The sequence below is a fragment of the Anabas testudineus genome, chromosome 1, assembly GCF_900324465.2.
Source record: "Anabas testudineus chromosome 1, fAnaTes1.2, whole genome shotgun sequence".
In the NCBI taxonomy this organism is placed as follows: Eukaryota; Metazoa; Chordata; class Actinopteri; order Anabantiformes; family Anabantidae; genus Anabas; species Anabas testudineus.
The window spans coordinates 19,340,571-19,359,160 of NC_046610.1; the positions used below are offsets into that span (position 1 = coordinate 19,340,571).

The 18,590-nt window shown below is 40.4% G+C and overlaps 1 long non-coding RNA gene across 1 annotated transcript; it reads right to left on the reverse strand.

Annotated features, from left to right (window-relative positions):
• Positions 1–18,177: 18,177 nt before the first annotated feature.
• On the reverse strand, positions 18,178–18,328 carry LOC113162461. Its single transcript, XR_003298824.1, has 2 exons — positions 18,278–18,328; positions 18,178–18,236 (listed from the first exon to the last, which is right to left on the reverse strand). It is a non-coding gene; the product is annotated as an uncharacterized LOC113162461 (long non-coding RNA).
• Between the last annotated feature and the right edge of the window lie 262 nt (positions 18,329–18,590).

An 18,590-nucleotide genomic window follows, 5' to 3' on the forward strand; every position in this document is an offset into this window, starting at 1 on the left:
GTTAGTATTGGGTTGAAAACAGACAGAAACTACGTCTCAAACTTTTATTTTGTGTAATTACGTTGTTTTAAGGTTACTTTTGGAGAGTTATGTGGCACTACAGGGTATTGTGTACCTGAGCGTTGTCTTGCAGGCAGGTTTGTGCACTGTGTAAGGATTCGGCTCCTGTTCACTTACTGACGTGGGAAAAGTCTTATAAACTCACAATGCTCTACTTTTTGAGAATTTATGGAAGTATATAAATGTATAGTTTATTACAATTAAGAGTTCAGTTTCTGTGAATGTATTGAGAGGTTTTACGTTTCCATCAGTGATACTTGTGTCAAAAAATAAGTGCTTTAGTCCAGTAAAGTCAAGCATGTGTAGGTAGTATGCTTAAGTACAGTCAAGTAACACTGTGAATTCTACTATGTGATGATAGTATGTCCTCAACCACTAGTCATGGTGTGCACTTTTGTTTAACTGAAAAAGAATATTTCTTAGAATAAAATGGGTTATACAAGAAAATGTCAAGAAATGAGGTTATGGACAGTGTGAGCACAAATTTCAGTTATAAAGAATGGAAAAGACACAAATATTGTATGTACTGTGGAGAATGTAACTGTTCTGACTATTTGATAAAGATGCAGTCTGGAGGATGAACTGAGCGCTCTGTGTCTTCATTGCTGCTACAACTTTCCTGTGTTTTCCAGATTGTGTCTCGGCCATTGTTGCTGTGGTACCATTCCTGGGCCCGTAACATATAGTGTAAGTGAATTCAAATGAAGGCGAGTTTGTTTTCTTTGTACCACCTCCGTCAGTTTAACTGATATGAGAATATGAGAATGAATTACTGTTATAATTTCTCTATTTCACACATAGAGATCAGAAATCAGGAAGTGAGTTTGAGAGATGCAACTCGAAAAAGACTCAAAGTAGACTAGTGAGACAACATTTGCATGGCACGCTGACACAAGTTGTGGGTGGAACATTTCTATGTTAGTATAACTTATTTTGTAGTTTCTCTTTGCTCACAAAAGATGAAGATGTGGTGCCTTCAAATTCTGCTGTTAATCCTCTTCAGTAAGTTCTTTGAATTAAACAATTACCTTTTATTTGTATCTATGCAAACAGAAGCATTATATAGAATAAAATTCAATAAATTAAAGTTTACTTTTTTTTTTGTTGTAGTGACCGGTGCAGCAGAGATTATCCATATGTTTGGATATGAAGGAAAAGAAGCTAAAGTTTCCTGCTCTTATGATGAAGGATACGAGTCTTATGAGAAGTACTTGTGCAGAAACAACTGTGGCAGTGATGATGATGTTCTGATCACAACAACACAAGGACGTAAAAAAAGATACTCCATCAGTGATGACAAAAACAAACGAGTTTTCACAGCCACCATCTCTAATCTTAATCAAAACGATGCTGGAAAATACTGGTGTGGGGTGATGAGGAGTGGAATCCTAAAGGATTACTACCCTGCTGAAGTCGAAATAAAGGTGGAGAAAGGTAATTAGAAATTATGTCATATTTAACTCTATATTGAAGTTAGTTTTTTTTTTTTTGTGTGTTTTCACTGATCTACTCAAATTGTCTTTTGTAAACATGAATCAGTTTTAAAAAGACTTTCATCTTTAGCTGACAACAGTCTGGATGGTCTTGTTCTTTGAACTTGTTTCTGAATAGAGTTGATGTACAGCTTCATCCTTACACAGTAGAGTTTCAGGTTGGCTGTATGTGACTGTATTCAACATTATAGCACGATGGATCTTTATACAACAGCAGCTGAGACGTTAACGCAGGTCGAGCACATTCAATAGAGGTATCTGCCCCTTCGCCCCTGATTCTTTACATTATAATGAAATTTAGAATCTAAAAGAACTACTCATTTCGTAATATTGCATATTTATTGTCTTTGAGCTCATTGACAAATCTCTCGCAAATATTGACAGAAAGTAATAAGCTCCAGCTATTATGAATAAGAAAGACTGAGCTCTCGGTGGATGGTCGTAATGTCACCATTTGTTATCAATTTTGGAATCATCTTTTTAATTTTATAAACCTCTCTAAGCTGTCTAATGTGGTCTATCCTAAAATGTTTTATATTTGTTACTGAGGTATATTATACAAATACAATGTTAATATTTATTCTTTTCTCTGATGAACAAAGGTTCAAGCTAAATATCAAATCACATATTATAGTTTTTATTGAATTATCAAATTAAAGATTGTTAAAACTGATCCACACTATCAATTAAAAGCTGCTTATATATAAATGGACTAGTAACAATAATCCACTGATACGGTTATTGTGTCTGAGCACTTTTTAACTAATACTTCTGTATTTTAGAAAAAAGTCATGAATATTATAATTATTTAATTATTTATTTAAGTATAAATAATAAATATTGTCTGTTTTTTACACTCTCAGACACCTGTTGTGACAGTTCCACCAAAGTCCAAAGTTATGAGGGAGGTTCAGTGTCCATCAGTTGTCCATATGAGTCTCAGGACCAGAACAAAATGAAGTACATCTGCAGAGGAAACCAGCCGTCCTCATGTCTGCAGCAGGCACTAATCACCTCTAACAACAGACAAAACACACAGTTCAGTCTGACTGATGACAAGGTGTCAAGAAAATTCACAGTGACCATTACCAGTTTGACCCAAAAGGATTCTGGGTCGTACCTTTGTGGAGTAAAGAGAAACACAGGACTGGATGTTTTCTCTGCTGTTGATCTGGAGGTCAAAGGTGAGAGGTCACAGATCTACTTCATCACACACTGAGTTGAGTCACTGTTGTTTCACATCAATAGAAATGTACATAAAGTAAATGTAGTTTTTGTTTGTTCATCACTAAACTTTGAAGCTGATGTGTTATTAGGTCATTTTGCTCAAAGCCTCTTCTGTCTCACAGAGTGGTGCTGTGTGTCCAACAAACTGAGCGGCACTGTGGGACGTCCACTAACTATGCAGTGTCCCTATCCACCACAACATGGGACAAACAGGAAGTTCCTCTGTAAGGGAGACCACCACAGAAACTGTACAGACATGGTGACCAGTCAAAACAGCTCAGGACACACTGACGTCAGGTTCACTCTGCTAGATGATGTTTCTTCCAGTTCTTTCTCAGTGACCATCACAGAGCTGAAAGCAGGTGATGCTGGGACATACTGGTGTGGTTCAGACTCACAGTGGACTTTTGGAAACTACACCAAGATTCAACTGTCACTAGGTAAAAGAGCAACACAGTTACAATGCAGCTGATTATATGAGGGAGCAGTACGACCAGCTGACCTACAAACAATGCACGTAGTGGGTATGGTCACAGTGTGGGGATCCAGTATGTATTCAGGAAGTAGTCCAGGAAATGAGTGTAAATGATCATATCGTCCACCTGAGTAACAAAACTGATCCTGTGTGTATATGTGATAAACTAGCAGCTGTATTAAAACACACATTAATTAAGACAGTGATGCTACATTTCTCATATGTGGTGTTACTTCTGCTACTGTGTGTGAATAATAGAACAAATGTCATCAGATAAATGAGGAACATGCTGCTACTGTGAGTTATCAGGAAGGATATTTTTACATTATCTTTTTTTACAGATGTGGTCTTTAACCCTGTGGTTTTCATTGTACCGGCTGCACTGATGTTCATACTGATATTTGTCCTGGTTGTAATTTATAAATACAAATGTCACGAAGTGCGAGGTATGTTTTACATACAGTACAAATGTATGCACAGAAACATGAACACATACACACAGGCAATGCACATACATGTGAATGTAAACAAACTGTACATTTGTACTGTGCTGTTTTCAGGAACTGCAGCCAGAGAGAACAGAACAACCACCAGAGCGGCAGATGAAGAAGAAGCTGATGTAAGAAAACCAAAGTCAAAACCACTGCTAGTGGACACATAAGACTGAAATGTTCATTACAATCTACACTGATCAGCTGCAGCATTAAATCCACCTGGTGATTTTCAGCATGGAAAAATTTAATGCTGCCGTGATTGACAGGTGTCACAATGTGCAGTGTATCACAGCTGGCTGTGTGTGGAGCTGCATAGCTATAGACTGGTCAGACTGTCCATGGTGACCATCATTAAAGCCACCAGATGGATTTAATGTTGTGCACATTACAAATATGTGGGGAAGAATAATCCACCAATGATCAGGACTGTACAGGCAGTGGGATCATCAAAATCAATGGGTTTGTTTAAAACTGTGACTGTGCTGAGCACATTTCACTGCAGTCTGCTGAATAATCCTCTGTCTACAAGTTAGATTTACCTGGTGGTGTTTGAGGAAAGATCAGAAGTGTGAACAATTTCAACTGGTGGAAATATTATAAACATACAAACATCAGATTCTGATGTTTCTCAGAAACAAGTGGATGTTTAATCCTGGTGATGTCATTAGAGGAAAACTCAGTAGGTCATCAGAGACATGACCAGTGTTTTTCTCTGTTTACCACAAATCTCTGCAGGAAACTCTAAAGTAGTTTTAAATTGAAAATATAAAAGTCACGTCAGCAGCTTGGCTACATGGATGGCAGTGTCAGTCTCAAATGTGTTAACAACTACTGCTGTTAAAGTTTGAACAGTCATTTAAGTCTCAGCAGGATGAAGTATAATACATTTAGTGTTATCATCACGTTAAAACTTTCATTTGTCCTGTAATGTGACTTTATAACCAAAAAGTCCTGTACAACTAATGTCTTTCCAGCTTCATATGTATTTTGTGTTCAGTGGTAATTAGTGAATGTTAGTATGTTAAACTAAGATAGTGAAGATGATAAACATCATTAGCATTGTCACTGTGAGCATTTTACCATGAAGATGTTAGCATATGCTAAAAGCATGGCTTTAGACTTTGATCTGGATAATGAACAGTTTCACTGGACTTCACAGTAATCTGATCTGTGTTTTACAGGACGTCTTCCTCTGAAACACATAACAAATGAAATGACTAGTTATTTTCTTTATTTTTTTTTAGACTCTTGAAAATGATGACGTTGTAGTGTACTCAAAGAAAAGGACGTCCAACCAGCGTCCTGCTGGTGGAGCCCAGCAGGACGAGATGCATGAAAACGTCATCACAACAGAATATATGTACTGTAATGAAGTTTACAGTCGTGTCAGCAAGAGATGAACAATATCTACAAATATTATTGTTGGGTCACATTTTTCTTTCTTTATCATTAACAGGTGATCAACATTTATTCCACTGTAAGAACCACTGTGGTTCAATTTCCTTGTTCTCTTTGTTTGTACCTGTCTTTATGTGTTCAGATCTGTGTTTTAACATTAGAATAAAATATATTTATTCCTTTCATATCCTTTGCTGTAACCAATAATTAATTCTTTGGCTTTAACTTTTACACTTATTTTGACAAACAGTTTCAGTGTTCAGCTAAATATCCAAAATAATAATAATAATAATAATAATAATAATAATAATAATAATAATAATAATAATAATAATAATAATAATAATAATAATATCAATTCCATACTTTAATAGATTAAAAATAAAATGATGTAAAGAAACAGAGTACACTTATTTTTATACTGTATGTGTGCAGCTGTATTCAGATGTTTAACGTATATGAAGGCTTGTTTGAGATAAACATGTTCTATGCAGATTCAATTGCCTGTGGTTGGTGCGTAGTGCATAATTAGGTTAGTTTAGTTTTCTGTTCGACATAATCCCGACCTTCTCTGACGTCATGTACACTAATCAATGATAAACTTGTGAGACCAAATTGGCCACAGATTTTGGAGCAAGGCGCTGCAGTTGCTCTCCACCAACTGCAAAACCTCAGGGTATGATGGGAAACGCCTGGCTCTCACCTGATGGTTGGTTCAGGTGTTGGATCAACAACAGGACATTTTAAAGAAATATTTTCTCTTGTATTTACTTTAAAATCGTTTCATTATAATTTTTACTAAGAAAATCTATTTTATTACAGAATAACTGTGAATTATCAGAGAGGCAGAATTTAGTCTCAAACCAGATGATTAAGTGACTAAAATAATTACTTTTGGTAGCAGAGTGCAACAGTGTACAGTATATGATGTCACAGCAGAGTACAGCACTCTGAAGGTTCTAATGATGAACGTCCCTCATAGTCATACAATGGACAAGGACATGGTCAAATAAAGTGGCTCAAATTTCATTAACCTTGCCCTTCCTTGTTCTCAACCTTCTCCACCTATACTTCTTCGACCTAAACAATTTTCACAGTTAAAGCGATATCTACATTAAGCTCTTTACTAATAAAACACACAAACCACATTACTGCACAACCACTGTAATTGAGAGTCATTCTGCAACATCATATCATTGTGCAGGGTTTGGCCAGAGGAGTTCATCCATATCACAGACATCAGGGGGGAAACACTCTGGTGTGCCGAATCCAGCTTTTAAGCAGATATGTCATCAGACCTTCCACCACCATGCACAGAAAAACTCCTCTATTGGATTCAGAAAGAGGCTGTAAGGTTGAAGGAAAATCTTTTTGAAGTGCTGGTTGTTGGTGAACCACTCGTGTATTATGTCCCAAACTATGACGTAAACAGGATCCACTGCACATGCAGCCATAATATCCTGCAGACCACCCAGAAATATAAGATGTTCATATATGGCCCCAGGTTTGCATGATTATGGAGAACCTCCCAGTTACTTATGACAGCACAAACTGTGACATTGCCACCACGTTGGCCAGGGACTTGTGCCGGCCTCTCTACCTCCTTGGACCAGATTGAACCCTGCTTCAACTATGAAAATGTATTCATGAGACCTTTTCATGGAATAAAGTTCAATCACTCTATAGAAATAGATAAATAGTTTAGTACACTAGATGAAGATAGACATCTGCAAAAGTAACAACTGCAATTACTAGCCTACAGGATCAGTGGGCTTGTGAGCATAAAATTGCACTGGAAGCATCAGTTCTGAAGTGTGTGTAGGTTACTCTTACTTGCACATACTGGGATATTTGACTCTTGCAGAGTTGTACCCAAAGGGTACTCTGTACACTTGTTTCATGTAAAGTCTGTTGCGTTGTAAAACATGGTCAAGTTGAAAGAGACACACTGTGTCAGTCACTCTCTGCTGGATCTCATGGACTCGGATGGCATTATTTTGAAGCACCATCTGTTTTAGAAGGGTCAAGTTATAGACATGCATCAAGCAAAAAAACAAATAAACAAAAAAAATCTAAGGGGATTGATGAAACTACTAAAATTTGGTTAAGAACTATCCAATGCATTACGAAAAACTGGAAGGATAGTGGGCAACCACCATCTTTGAGGAGGAAATGTGGTCAGTAAAAAAATCTTGAATCACTTAAACATAAAAAAAAACCCAATACAACTCACGGCTATGTTTAATAGTGAAAGTAAGAGCAATTCCACACGCACAATGTGCGAAGGGAGCTTAAGGGATTGGAACTAAACAGTTGTTTAGCCTTAAGAAAACCAAATAAAGGCTTCAATTTGCTAAGGACCATAAAGATTGGATTGGAGCAATGGAAGAAGGACATGTGGTCTGATCAGTCCAGATTTATCCTGTTCCAGAGTGATGGGAGCATCAGGGTAAGAAGAGAGGAGAGTGAAGTGATGCACCCATTGGGCCTAGTGCCTACTGTACAAGCCTGTGGGGGCAGTGCTATGATCTGGGGTTGCTGCAGTTGGTCAGGTCCAGGTTCAGCAACATTATGTGTCCAAAACATGAGGTCTGCTGACTACTAAAGCTAAATATTAGAGTGTGTGACTTTCTATGGACAGGGTAGTTTGCTGTATGTCAAATGCTGTACAGCTAGAAACAATTGAAACCTGTTCTCTTCTCTGAATGTCTTGATGATGACGGCCAAAGAGAACCTTCTTAAACTGGGTTGGACTCTTTGTCCTGCTCCTCTCATTGTCATCCCATCCTTCAAATTTCATCACTGATGTTTGTTCTTGCTCTTCCTCATCCACCACCTCTTGCACAAACTCTTCCTCCTCTGCCTCTCTGTATGTTTCTCTCCATTGAAGATAGATGCTCATGTGCCACCTGTGCACTCTAAGCTTTTATATTTTATATACTTTTATATGTCACATTTTACCCATAAATTTGCACAAATCGGATGTCAGTTAAAAAAATCTGAATTGAGCATTAAGACCTGCAGTCTGAATGGAGTGTTTCACCTGGGGAATTGTGTGTTAACTGAACTCAAGCTGTGCTGACTTTAGTGAACAGTTATGAATGCTAGTGTTTTCAAAGTGACCTCATGGTGAACTAATTTGATATTGGATATTGAATTGATATTGCCTCATTGTCATTCTCTGACAGACACCTGTTGTGACAGTTCCACCAAAGTCCAAAGTTATGGGGGAGAGAAACAACGTGAAGTACATCTGCAGAGGAAACCAGCTGTCCTCATGTCTGCAGCAGGCACTAATCACATCTAACAACACACAAAACACACAGTTCAGTCTGACTGATGACAAGGTGTCAAGAAAAGGATGGAGAGGATGGAGTCAAGCTCAACTCCCAGTCCTACTGCCAGTTTCTGGAAGACACCTTCTTCAAGCAGTGGTACAGGAAGAAGTCTGCATCCTTCAAGAAAAACATGATTTTCATGCAGGACAATGCTCCATCACACGTGTCCAAGTACTCCACAGCGTGGCTGGCAAAAAAGGGTCTAAAAGAAGAAAAACTAATGACATGGCCTCCTTGTTCACCTGATCTGAACCCCATAGAGAACCTGTGGTCCATCATCAAATGTGAGATTTACAAGGAGGGAAAACGGTACACCACTCTGAACAGTGTCTGGGAGGCTGTGGTTGCTGCTGCACGCAATGTTGATGGTGAACAGATCAAAACACTGAGAGAATTCATGGATGGCAGTGTCCTTGCAAAGAAAGGTGGCTATATTGGTCATTGATTTGTTTTTGTTTTGTTTTTGAATGCCAAAATAAACTTATATATATATATTTGTGAATGTTGAGATGTTATATTGGTTTCACTGGTGAAAATAAATAATTGAAATGGGTATATATTTGTTTTTTGTTAAGTTGCCTAATAATTATGCACAATAATAGTCACCTGCACACACAGATATCCTCCTAAAATAGCTCTACTAACTAACTAAAAACTACTTCCAAAAATATTCAGCTTTGATATTAATTAGTTTTTTTTTGGGTTCATTGAGAACATGGTTGTTGTTCAATGATAAAATGAATCCTCAAAAATACAACTTGCCTAATAATTCTGCACTCCCTGTAATTTTTTTTTTTGGCTTTAACGTTTACACTTATTAAGACAAGCTGTTACAGTGTTCAGCTAAATACCCAAAATGCAGAAAAATACAGAGAGGATGAAACGCAACTACTGGAGAGAAAAGACACAAAGTTAATGACATGCAATCGTGGCATTTGAATTGATATAGAAGAAAGGATAAAGGAGAGGAGCTCAGTTTATCAGTAGAGTTCCCCCAGCAGACTAACCGATAGCAGCATAACTAAGAGATAGTTCAGAGTCACCTGATCCATCTCTAACTATAAGCTTTATATAAAAGGAAAGTTTTAAGTCTAGTCTTAAAAATAGAGATGGTGTCTGCCTCCCGAACCTGAACTGGGAGCTGGTTCCACAGGAGAGGGGCTTGATAGCTAAAGGCTCTGCCTCCCATCTACATTTGGGTTTTGGGAGATATGTTGAATGAGATTGTCTTTGTCTACCTTAAGTTCTGCTTGGAAGATATGGAACTATGAGTTCTTTAAGATAAGATGGAGCCTGATTATTAAGTGATTTATAAGTGAGGAGAAGAATTTTAAATTTAATTCTGGATTTTACAGGAAGACAATGGAGAGAAGCTAACGTAGGAGAAATATGATCTCTCTTGCTAAGTCCAGTCAGAAATCTGGCTATTGGTGCTCCTCATAAACCCTGGCCCAAAAGGTATTTTAACTAGCATTATTACAAGTTTATCTATGAACATTCAGATCCCAAGAAGAAGTTCATGGTTTAAGTTGACACCATCCTGTCCCAGAAATCTGACAACTATCAAAATCTGCACCCTTGCCCCTTATTATCTTGCCACTTCTCTGCACCCATGAAAAATTATAGCATTGAAGACTGGTCTCTGGTCTGCCAATAGGTTAAACCACTGTCAAGTTCATTGAGCTTTGGCTACAATTCTCATATGTGGTGTTACTTCTGCTACTGTGTTTGAATAGCCTGTGACCACGAAGGATGCATGTCTCTCCCTTGGTGTCATGGTGTGTGGGATCAATAGGATGAACAACAGGGAGGACACCTACCAAACACAGAGATACAGAGACCTCCTCATGCTGTGGATGCTGCTGGGGTTTCATGGACAATGGTTCTACATTGTTAGCTTAGTCAACATAGATTAAGTAATAAATTAATCTGTGTTAATTCATACTATACCTACCAACTATACCTTCATGTGTCAAATGATAGTTGGCCTCATTATCATGTGTTAGTAAGAAATCCAGGGAAGCTGGTTCAATACAGCACCCTGTATATAGGGCGTAACGGTGTCTCTGGTAAGTGGAGGCTTTGAGTATTATTGTTTATACGTATTTGTATTTTAAACAATTTTAAAAACAACTGATGGAATTTTATAGAGAAGCTGTTTCAATTGTATAGGATAGTTGATTCCTTGAATTGAGTGCTGAGGTATATCATAACATTTAATAAAATTTTTATTTAATTAAGTGCTGGTTGATTGATGTAATGTTTTATTGTTTGTATATTGACTTGTAAGTCCAGAGATGTTCCCGGGAAAGGCACAAACCATGCTGCTCGATTTTTGGGTGGACTTGAAAGCCTGGTATTTAGCCTGGCTAATTTTTAATTCTGACCATGTGTGATTTTTCTCATTAAGTGTTCGTTGTGGCACCTGGAGCTGTAGTAGAGTGGTGTGTGGTCTTGATTGAGGTGTGGGCACTTATAGATTGGGGGAGTGGTTTCTTTGTAGTGGGTTTGGTTTACCCTGCACCGATGCTGTAAAATAAACATTAACAGACATAACCATCATACTTTTTCACTTTTAGAAACCCAGATCAGCAATCAGGAAATTAATTTGTCAGTATAGATTCATAGATAATAACATTTCAGTGATCAGAATGCAGAAGTGAGATGGTTCAGCATTTGCATTACACACTTACACGAGTTGTGGGTGGAACATTTTTCTTCTACAACAAAAGAATCCTTTTATTTGTAATTTCCTCTCAAAGAAAAGATCCAGCTGTTCATCATTTTCAGTAAGTTCTTAAACAGAACTAGTAAATTTATCAGGTTTCTATATGCAAATTCAAATAATATGCTAGTCAAAAAATCAGATATCAATATGAAAAAATCATGCTGGATATCTATACTGATTATTTTAGGAATGAAAGAATGCAACAATATTTGATGAAAACAAAAATGAACAAAATAAAGAGGCATGAATGCAAAAACTAATCTGAAAGTGAAAGTCAAAAGATGATGTGGCAGGTTAGATCATTTTGTTAAAATTTTATTGCAGCAACTCAGAATGGTACTCAGTAGATTGTATGGCCCCATCATGGTTGTATGCCTGACAACATCAGGACATGCTCCTAATGAGATGATGAATGGTGTCTTAGGCCTTCTCCTCTCAGATCTGGATCAGGGCCTCACCGAGCTCCTGGACAGTCTGAGGTGCGACCTGGTATAAAATATAGTGTCCAAGAAGTATTGGATTTAGATCAGTTCAGCATGGGGGCCAGTCAATAGTATCATTTTCTTCACCCTCCAGGACGTGCCTGTATACTCTCGCCACATGAGGACAGGCCTTGTTGTGACCTAGGATAAACCTAGGACCCACCACAAAAGCGGAAGGTCTGACAATTCAATTCAGTTGTATTTGTATAGCGCCAATTAACAACAGAGGTCCTCTCAAGGCACTTTACAGTGTAAGGTTTATGTCACAATTAAGGGAAAGAAATTGGAAACCAGATTTATTAAAGGGTAAACACAAAATGCAGGAAACTAAGGGGGAAGTCAGAGGACATGACAAAAACGGGCTGCATACAAAAACAAAATAACAACGTAAAACTACCTGAACGGCAGGAGACAAAGTAGCAAACAAGTACCCAAAGTACAACAGAAAATCACTGCTCATGGGTAGAAAGTTCAGAGGGGCAAAGTCCAGAGGATTCAGGGGGAGAAAACAGGGGTGGGAGAAGGGCTGAACTGGGAACTGGTTCCACAGGAGAGGAGCTTGATAGCTAAAGGCTCTGCCTCCCATTCTACATTTGGAAACTCTAGGAACCACAAGTAAACCTGCAGCCTGAGAACGGAGAGTTCTGCTTGGAAGATATGGAACTATGAGGTCTTTAAGATAAGATGGAGCCTGATTATTAAGGGATTTGTAAGTAAGGGGAATAATTTTAAATCAAATTCTGGATTTTACAGGGAGACAATGGAGAGAAGCTAACGTAGGAGAAATATGATCTCTCTTGCTAATTCCAGTCAGAAATCTGGCTGCAGTATTTTGGATTAACTGGAGGCTCTTTAATGAGTTATTGGGACAAACTATTAATAATGAATTACAATAGTCCAGTCTGGAAGTAACAAATTCATGAACTAGTTTTCAGCATCACTTTGGGACAGGATGCTCCTAATTTTAACAATATTTTTCAGGTGGAAAAAGGCAGTTACCTTTGACCAGATATCCTGGTCAAAGGTAACTCTGAGATTTCTTACAGTATTACTTGAGGCCAATACTAAGTCATCTATGGTAAGAATGCAATTAGACATAGTGTCTCTGAGATTTTTAGGCCTAAACAAAATAACCTCTGTCTTGTCTTATTTTGGACAGGGGTCGGGAACCTTTAACACCCAAAGAGCCATTTGGACCTAGTTACCACAGAAAAGAAAACAGTGGGAGCAAATATTTTTTGATATCTAAAATGAAGATCTTTTTTTTTTTTTTTGCCTTTACACTTTGTATGAACAACTATAGTGTGTTTCTTATGACATTTATGAAGTGCTACAGAGAAAATTTTATTAAATTAAAAAAGCAGAACTTAAATTAACCATATAGCAAACAGAAAATCCTGTGAGCCGTCATCCTTATATGGTCTTCGGGCTTTTGGAGCGTGTAGCGTAGCCTTGACCTGAATTTAAGAAATAGCACTATGCCCTAAGTCACTAAATAATGAAAAATAAATATTTGGAAAATATCTATCTATGTAAGGGACCAAGCAGCCAGGCAAGAGGAAACACAGGTGGATTGTCAAAAAACGGAATTTATTCATCCAAAAATGTGAAAGGAAAATTATGCAAGGTACTTAAGAACTCTTAGGGCCCATAAAAGAGGTCAACAAAAGAAACCACATATAACTAAATAGACTAGACAAACATAACTTCAACTGAATAAACAGACTAACAAAAACCAACTGACCTACCTAAAGAAACACACGAGGGAACATATATAATGGCTGATCAGACCATTTGACACACACACAGGGGGTAACTACAAACAACTAGTACTACCAAAAACCCACTAACATAACAGTAATTCTTTTCAGTTGTAAATAATTAAAAAATTAATCAAAAGCAACTCCCTCAAAGGACTAATATTAACATAGACCAACATAGTATACAACATGCCAACTTAAATCCCCCTCACAGGTGGTAGGCTATGGTTCAGTCCAATGAGCCATCTTCCTGTATAAAACAGGTCTGTATTCAGGGCCACGTCCTTTGCCCTTGGCCTGAGGAGATGACCAGCAGCAGCAGCAGCAACAGCAGCAACTAGCCTCGGCCACCTCTGCACTGGTAACTCAAAACCAATATAAATTAACACAGGCAAGAATTATTAAACATAGGATGACAGTTCAGAAGATAACTAAATGTGCGCACTACAAATAGAAACTAATGTACTGGCAAACAAACTAAATAAAGTATATTAAATAAACTTTGACTATTGTCTTCATTTACTTTCTATGTGTATACACTTAATCTTTCTAAATGTATAAACTGGAGATGGTAGTTAAAGTATATAAATCTAAACCAATACCTGAGGTTACCCACAGTTCACTTGTGTGGCAGCCAGTGCGGCCATCACATTCTACATAAATATTTCTTTTACATGGTTAATGGGACTTCTGCTCCTGAACCTCTGACACAGCGTCTGCATATTGGAGCTGTACGAATTTCCCTTTCATCTTTATGCAGGACTGTAAGCTGTCGTCTGTGAGGCGTGAGTGGAGTTTGTTTTTAACATAGTTCATGGTGGAGAATAGCTGCTCACATACGATGTGGATCCAAAGATCTGCAGGACAAACAGTCTGGTGCCAGTGGAGAATGACTTTATCTGGGATGCTGTCACGATTCTGATTCACAACACCCAACAACCTAATGGCATGTTTAGAGAACTAGGAGGGGTGTCCTACAGAGAGATGAGAGCTGTGCATGCACTGATTCTTTAAGTATCTTATCTCAATGTTAAACAAAAGCCTGTGACAAAATCAATAACACTACATAGAAGTGTTTAATAATGATGATAGTAGTGATCATGATGGTTCTGACATGTTTCCGTGTATGTGCACGTGTGTAGGGTGATGTGTTTGGTACAGATTCAGATGCCTCCATGACAGCCTTCTGCTTAATTGCGATGCAAGAATCCCATACACTTTGTGCTGCCACTGTTGATGTGAGTACCTCGAGTGTATACCTGTTGATATTTTTCCCATCAGAACTTCCTGTACTGACACGACACTACCAGAGTAGCTGTAAAAGTTTAACGTTCAAAATGGTTTGTATGTAACTGAGGGACATGTCCAGGTCTACGTTGCTGTCCTGATTTCTTTTGTTTGCATCCCGACAACATTTCACTGCCACCTCCACGTTCGACCACAGGCATGATGTTAGTTTAGTGGTATTCTGTGTTTGGTAGATTTAATGGGACCCCTGTTTCAAACAGTTCAGCTTTGAACATTTTCTCGAAATGTTTAAGAGTCATCACTGTTAATGTGTTAATGTCTGTGGTAAACTTGGTGGACTGTATGTTTTTAAAACAGGAAATGGTGCACAAATCCTGTGATAGGGTTGAAACACTGTCCCCAGCTTGTGCAGTTTAAAATCTTCAAATGTTCACCATAATTTGGTCTTGTTTACATCCAGGAGGATAACAAATAGAACAACCTTCAATTTCTCTTTATGTCAAACTTATGGAAGTGTTGAATGATAAACGTGAATCTGAACTTTAAGGGCGGGAGATTTTGGCTTAATTTCCCCTGACTGTTCACATTACTGGATATTTTCTAAAGACAATTCCAACCATCTTCTTCTCTTGCATCACTAAAGGCCTTCAAAGAAGCCAGACATGTTGTGAGATGGTTCAAACAGTTTTACCAACTAACCAGTTTCCATATTTCCTCCCCGAAACACAACACAACACAATACAACGAACCAGCACTGAACAGAAGACTGAAGGAAGCTTATAGAACAAAGAAACACACAGGTGAAATGAATGAGTCAATTAGGAGTCCAGTGATTGGAGACTGAAGGAAGGGAGACGAGGGAAACACCAGGGCGAGACAAAAAATGCCAACAGAATGGGGATGAGGCCAGAACCATGACACAGTCCATACTACAAAGTCCCTTAAATGATCAGGCAGGCGCATTTGACGCACTGGTATCTCATGATCTTCACCCCTAATGTCTGGCAATGTCTCTGTCATTGTAACCAGGGGAGACCTTTTCATCATCCTCAGTCGGGGCAAGCGGGTGGTAATGTGCCAAGCCCGCTGCGGCACCACCCTCCGCCTCTGACCAGGCACCTGTACCCAGAAGACCACCTCCCCCATTCCATGGACTAGTTGGAGCACCACGAGGAACCACGAGCTGCAGTTGGTCCGACCCCCAGTCTGGCACCTGCCATCGTCGGTACAGCACGCCGTCGTGAAGCTCCAAGTTGCCCTACTGGGAGTGGAGGATATTCACCTCGGGCCCCTCCCCAGCCTCTCACCATTACCAGTACAGGATCAGCCCTCTGGTGGTGACGTAACTGTTCCTCAGTGAACGGCTTCTCTGCCTCTGCACTATTTACTCCCAAATGGGGCCTGGGTGCCTCAGGACCCCACTCCCGCTCCTCCTGGCACTGGCAGTGATGAAACTCCTCTGCAGCGCAAGGTCATCAGGAGAGGGCGTCAGCGTTGCTGTGCTGTTGCCCCGGTGGATGTTGAACCATCCATCCATTTTCTTCCGCTTATCCGGGGCCAGGTCGCGGGGGAGCAGCTTAAGTAAATATGCCCAGACTTCCCTCTCCCTAGACACCTCCTCCAGCTCTTGCGGGGGAACACCGAGGCGTTCCCAGGCCAGCCGAGAGACATAGTCTCTCCAACGTATCCTGGGTCTTCCCCGGGGCCTCTGCCTGGTGGGACAGGACCGGAAAACCTCCTCTGCAAGGAGTCCCGGGGGCATCCGAAACAGATGCCCAGCCACTCTGCGGAGGAAACTCATTTCGGCCGCTTGTATCCGCGACCTTGTCCTTTCGGTCATGACCCAAAGCTCATGGCCATAGGTGAGGGTAGGAACTTAGACCTGAGAAACAACTGCAGAGAAACAACTCTCTCGTCCACCGGGTAGAACTCCAACACATGACAGCTGAGCAGGGGGGCTATAGGCAAACCCACCCCTCCCCGCCGCCTCTCACCATGGGCAACTCCAGAGTAGAAGGGAGTCCAACCTCTCTCAAGGAGTTGTGTTCCAGAGCCCAGACGGCGTGTGGAAGTGAGCCCAACTATCTCTAGCCGGTACCGCTCAACCTCCAACACAAGTTCAGGCTCTATTCCACCCAGTGAAGTGACACTCCATGTCCCAATTGCCAGATTCCTTGTCCAGGGATTGGGTTGTCGAGGCACCTCCACACGGCTGCCACCCAATCCACACTGCACCGACCCCCTATGCTCCTTCCTGCGGGTGGTGGGCCTACAGGAAGTCGGTCCCACGTCGCTCCTTCGGGCTAAGCCCGGCCGGGTCCCATGGGAAAGATCCCGGCCACCAAGTGCTCGCCTACATGCCCCAACCCCGGGCCTGGCTCCAGAGTGGGGCCCCGGTGACGCCAATCCGGGTGACGTAACAGTCATTGATTTTGTATTTATCATAAGGGGTTTATGAACTGCTCTTAGTCTGGCCCGTCGCCTAGGACCTGTTTGCCTTGGGAGACCCTACCAGGGGTATAAGCCCTCTGCAACATAGCTCCTAGGGTCATTCGGACACGCAAACCCCTCCACCACAATAAGGTGGCAGTTCAGGAAGGGGTCGATGTTGAACCTCAAAGTCGTAATCTTGCGCAGAGTAAACACAGCCAGTAGGTGGGTGTCAGCCCGCTGCAGTTACCTTGGCCGGATCTGTGGACACCTCGTGTGCACTGACCACGTGTCCCAGGAACGCAGTTTCTCTGGCCAGCAGATTGCACTTTGCCGAGTTCAGCCAGAGGCCAGCCTGACAGATGACAGTGAAGACTTCCCGCAGGTTTGCAAGCTCGCCCTCAAAGTCTCTGGTGTGCACCAGCAGATGGTCCAGGTACAGGAAATGTCCTTCAGCATTTGTTCCATGAGGCACTCAAAGGTGGTGGGAGCATTATGAGGCCAATGGCATGACCCAGAACTGCCACAGTCCCTGGCCGATCGTGAAAGCATGACGCCATGGCGGTGATTAGCTCCGCTGCCGATTGGCGCTTGGACAGGGGCAGTAGGCGGATGGGCTGGGCCTGACCGGTGTTGATGTTGTGGCTTCATCACGTGTAGCAAAAATGTCCAAAAACTCTGCTAACAACTCCTGTAGCTGATCTCTCTGCTATGCTCCCAGACTTGCACCGCTCCGCTAAATACAGTCCTTTAATAAATCCACAGCAACCCACTGTGTGAAAGTTCCCAGGGAGGGGTGTAATGGTTGGAGTGAGTGCCCCCTCACTGCCTCACTCTACTGCCGTTTCCCTGCCGTGGCTCAGCCTTGGCTCTCAGCAATCAGGGCAAAATATCCCAGTTCACCACAGTAGAAGCAGCCGCTGTCTTCCCCGCGGTGGAAACGGAGTATGGAAACGATACAAACGATAGCTACGATGATTTCTGTTTTCCTTTGATTTATTCACTCTGCAGAAGACAATAAAACAAATTGTTTTCTGGCCTGTCCTGCACATCTGACCCCCTCAGCGATGCCTAGCGGCAGTGTGAGGGAAAGGGGGTCTTTTCTCATAAAATACATTTCCAACAATTATTACAGGCTCTATACAATGCTGCAATCTATACTTTACATAGTATATTTATAATCAAAAGCAGCTGATTACAAAAGAAAACATTTTTTTCTTTATATTCTGCAAACCAAATATTACAAATATTAACAATTTTCTTCACAATTGTATGGAAAAACCATGAAAATACACTCAGATAAACTAAACTATTACCAAAACGAAGAATTGCATGTGGTTGGATGACGGGATATAAATAACAGACATAAAAACAAAATGGAAAGAAACATACCTGCAGAAGACAATAAAACAAATAGTTTTCTGGCCTGTCCTGCACATCTGACCCCTATATGTACA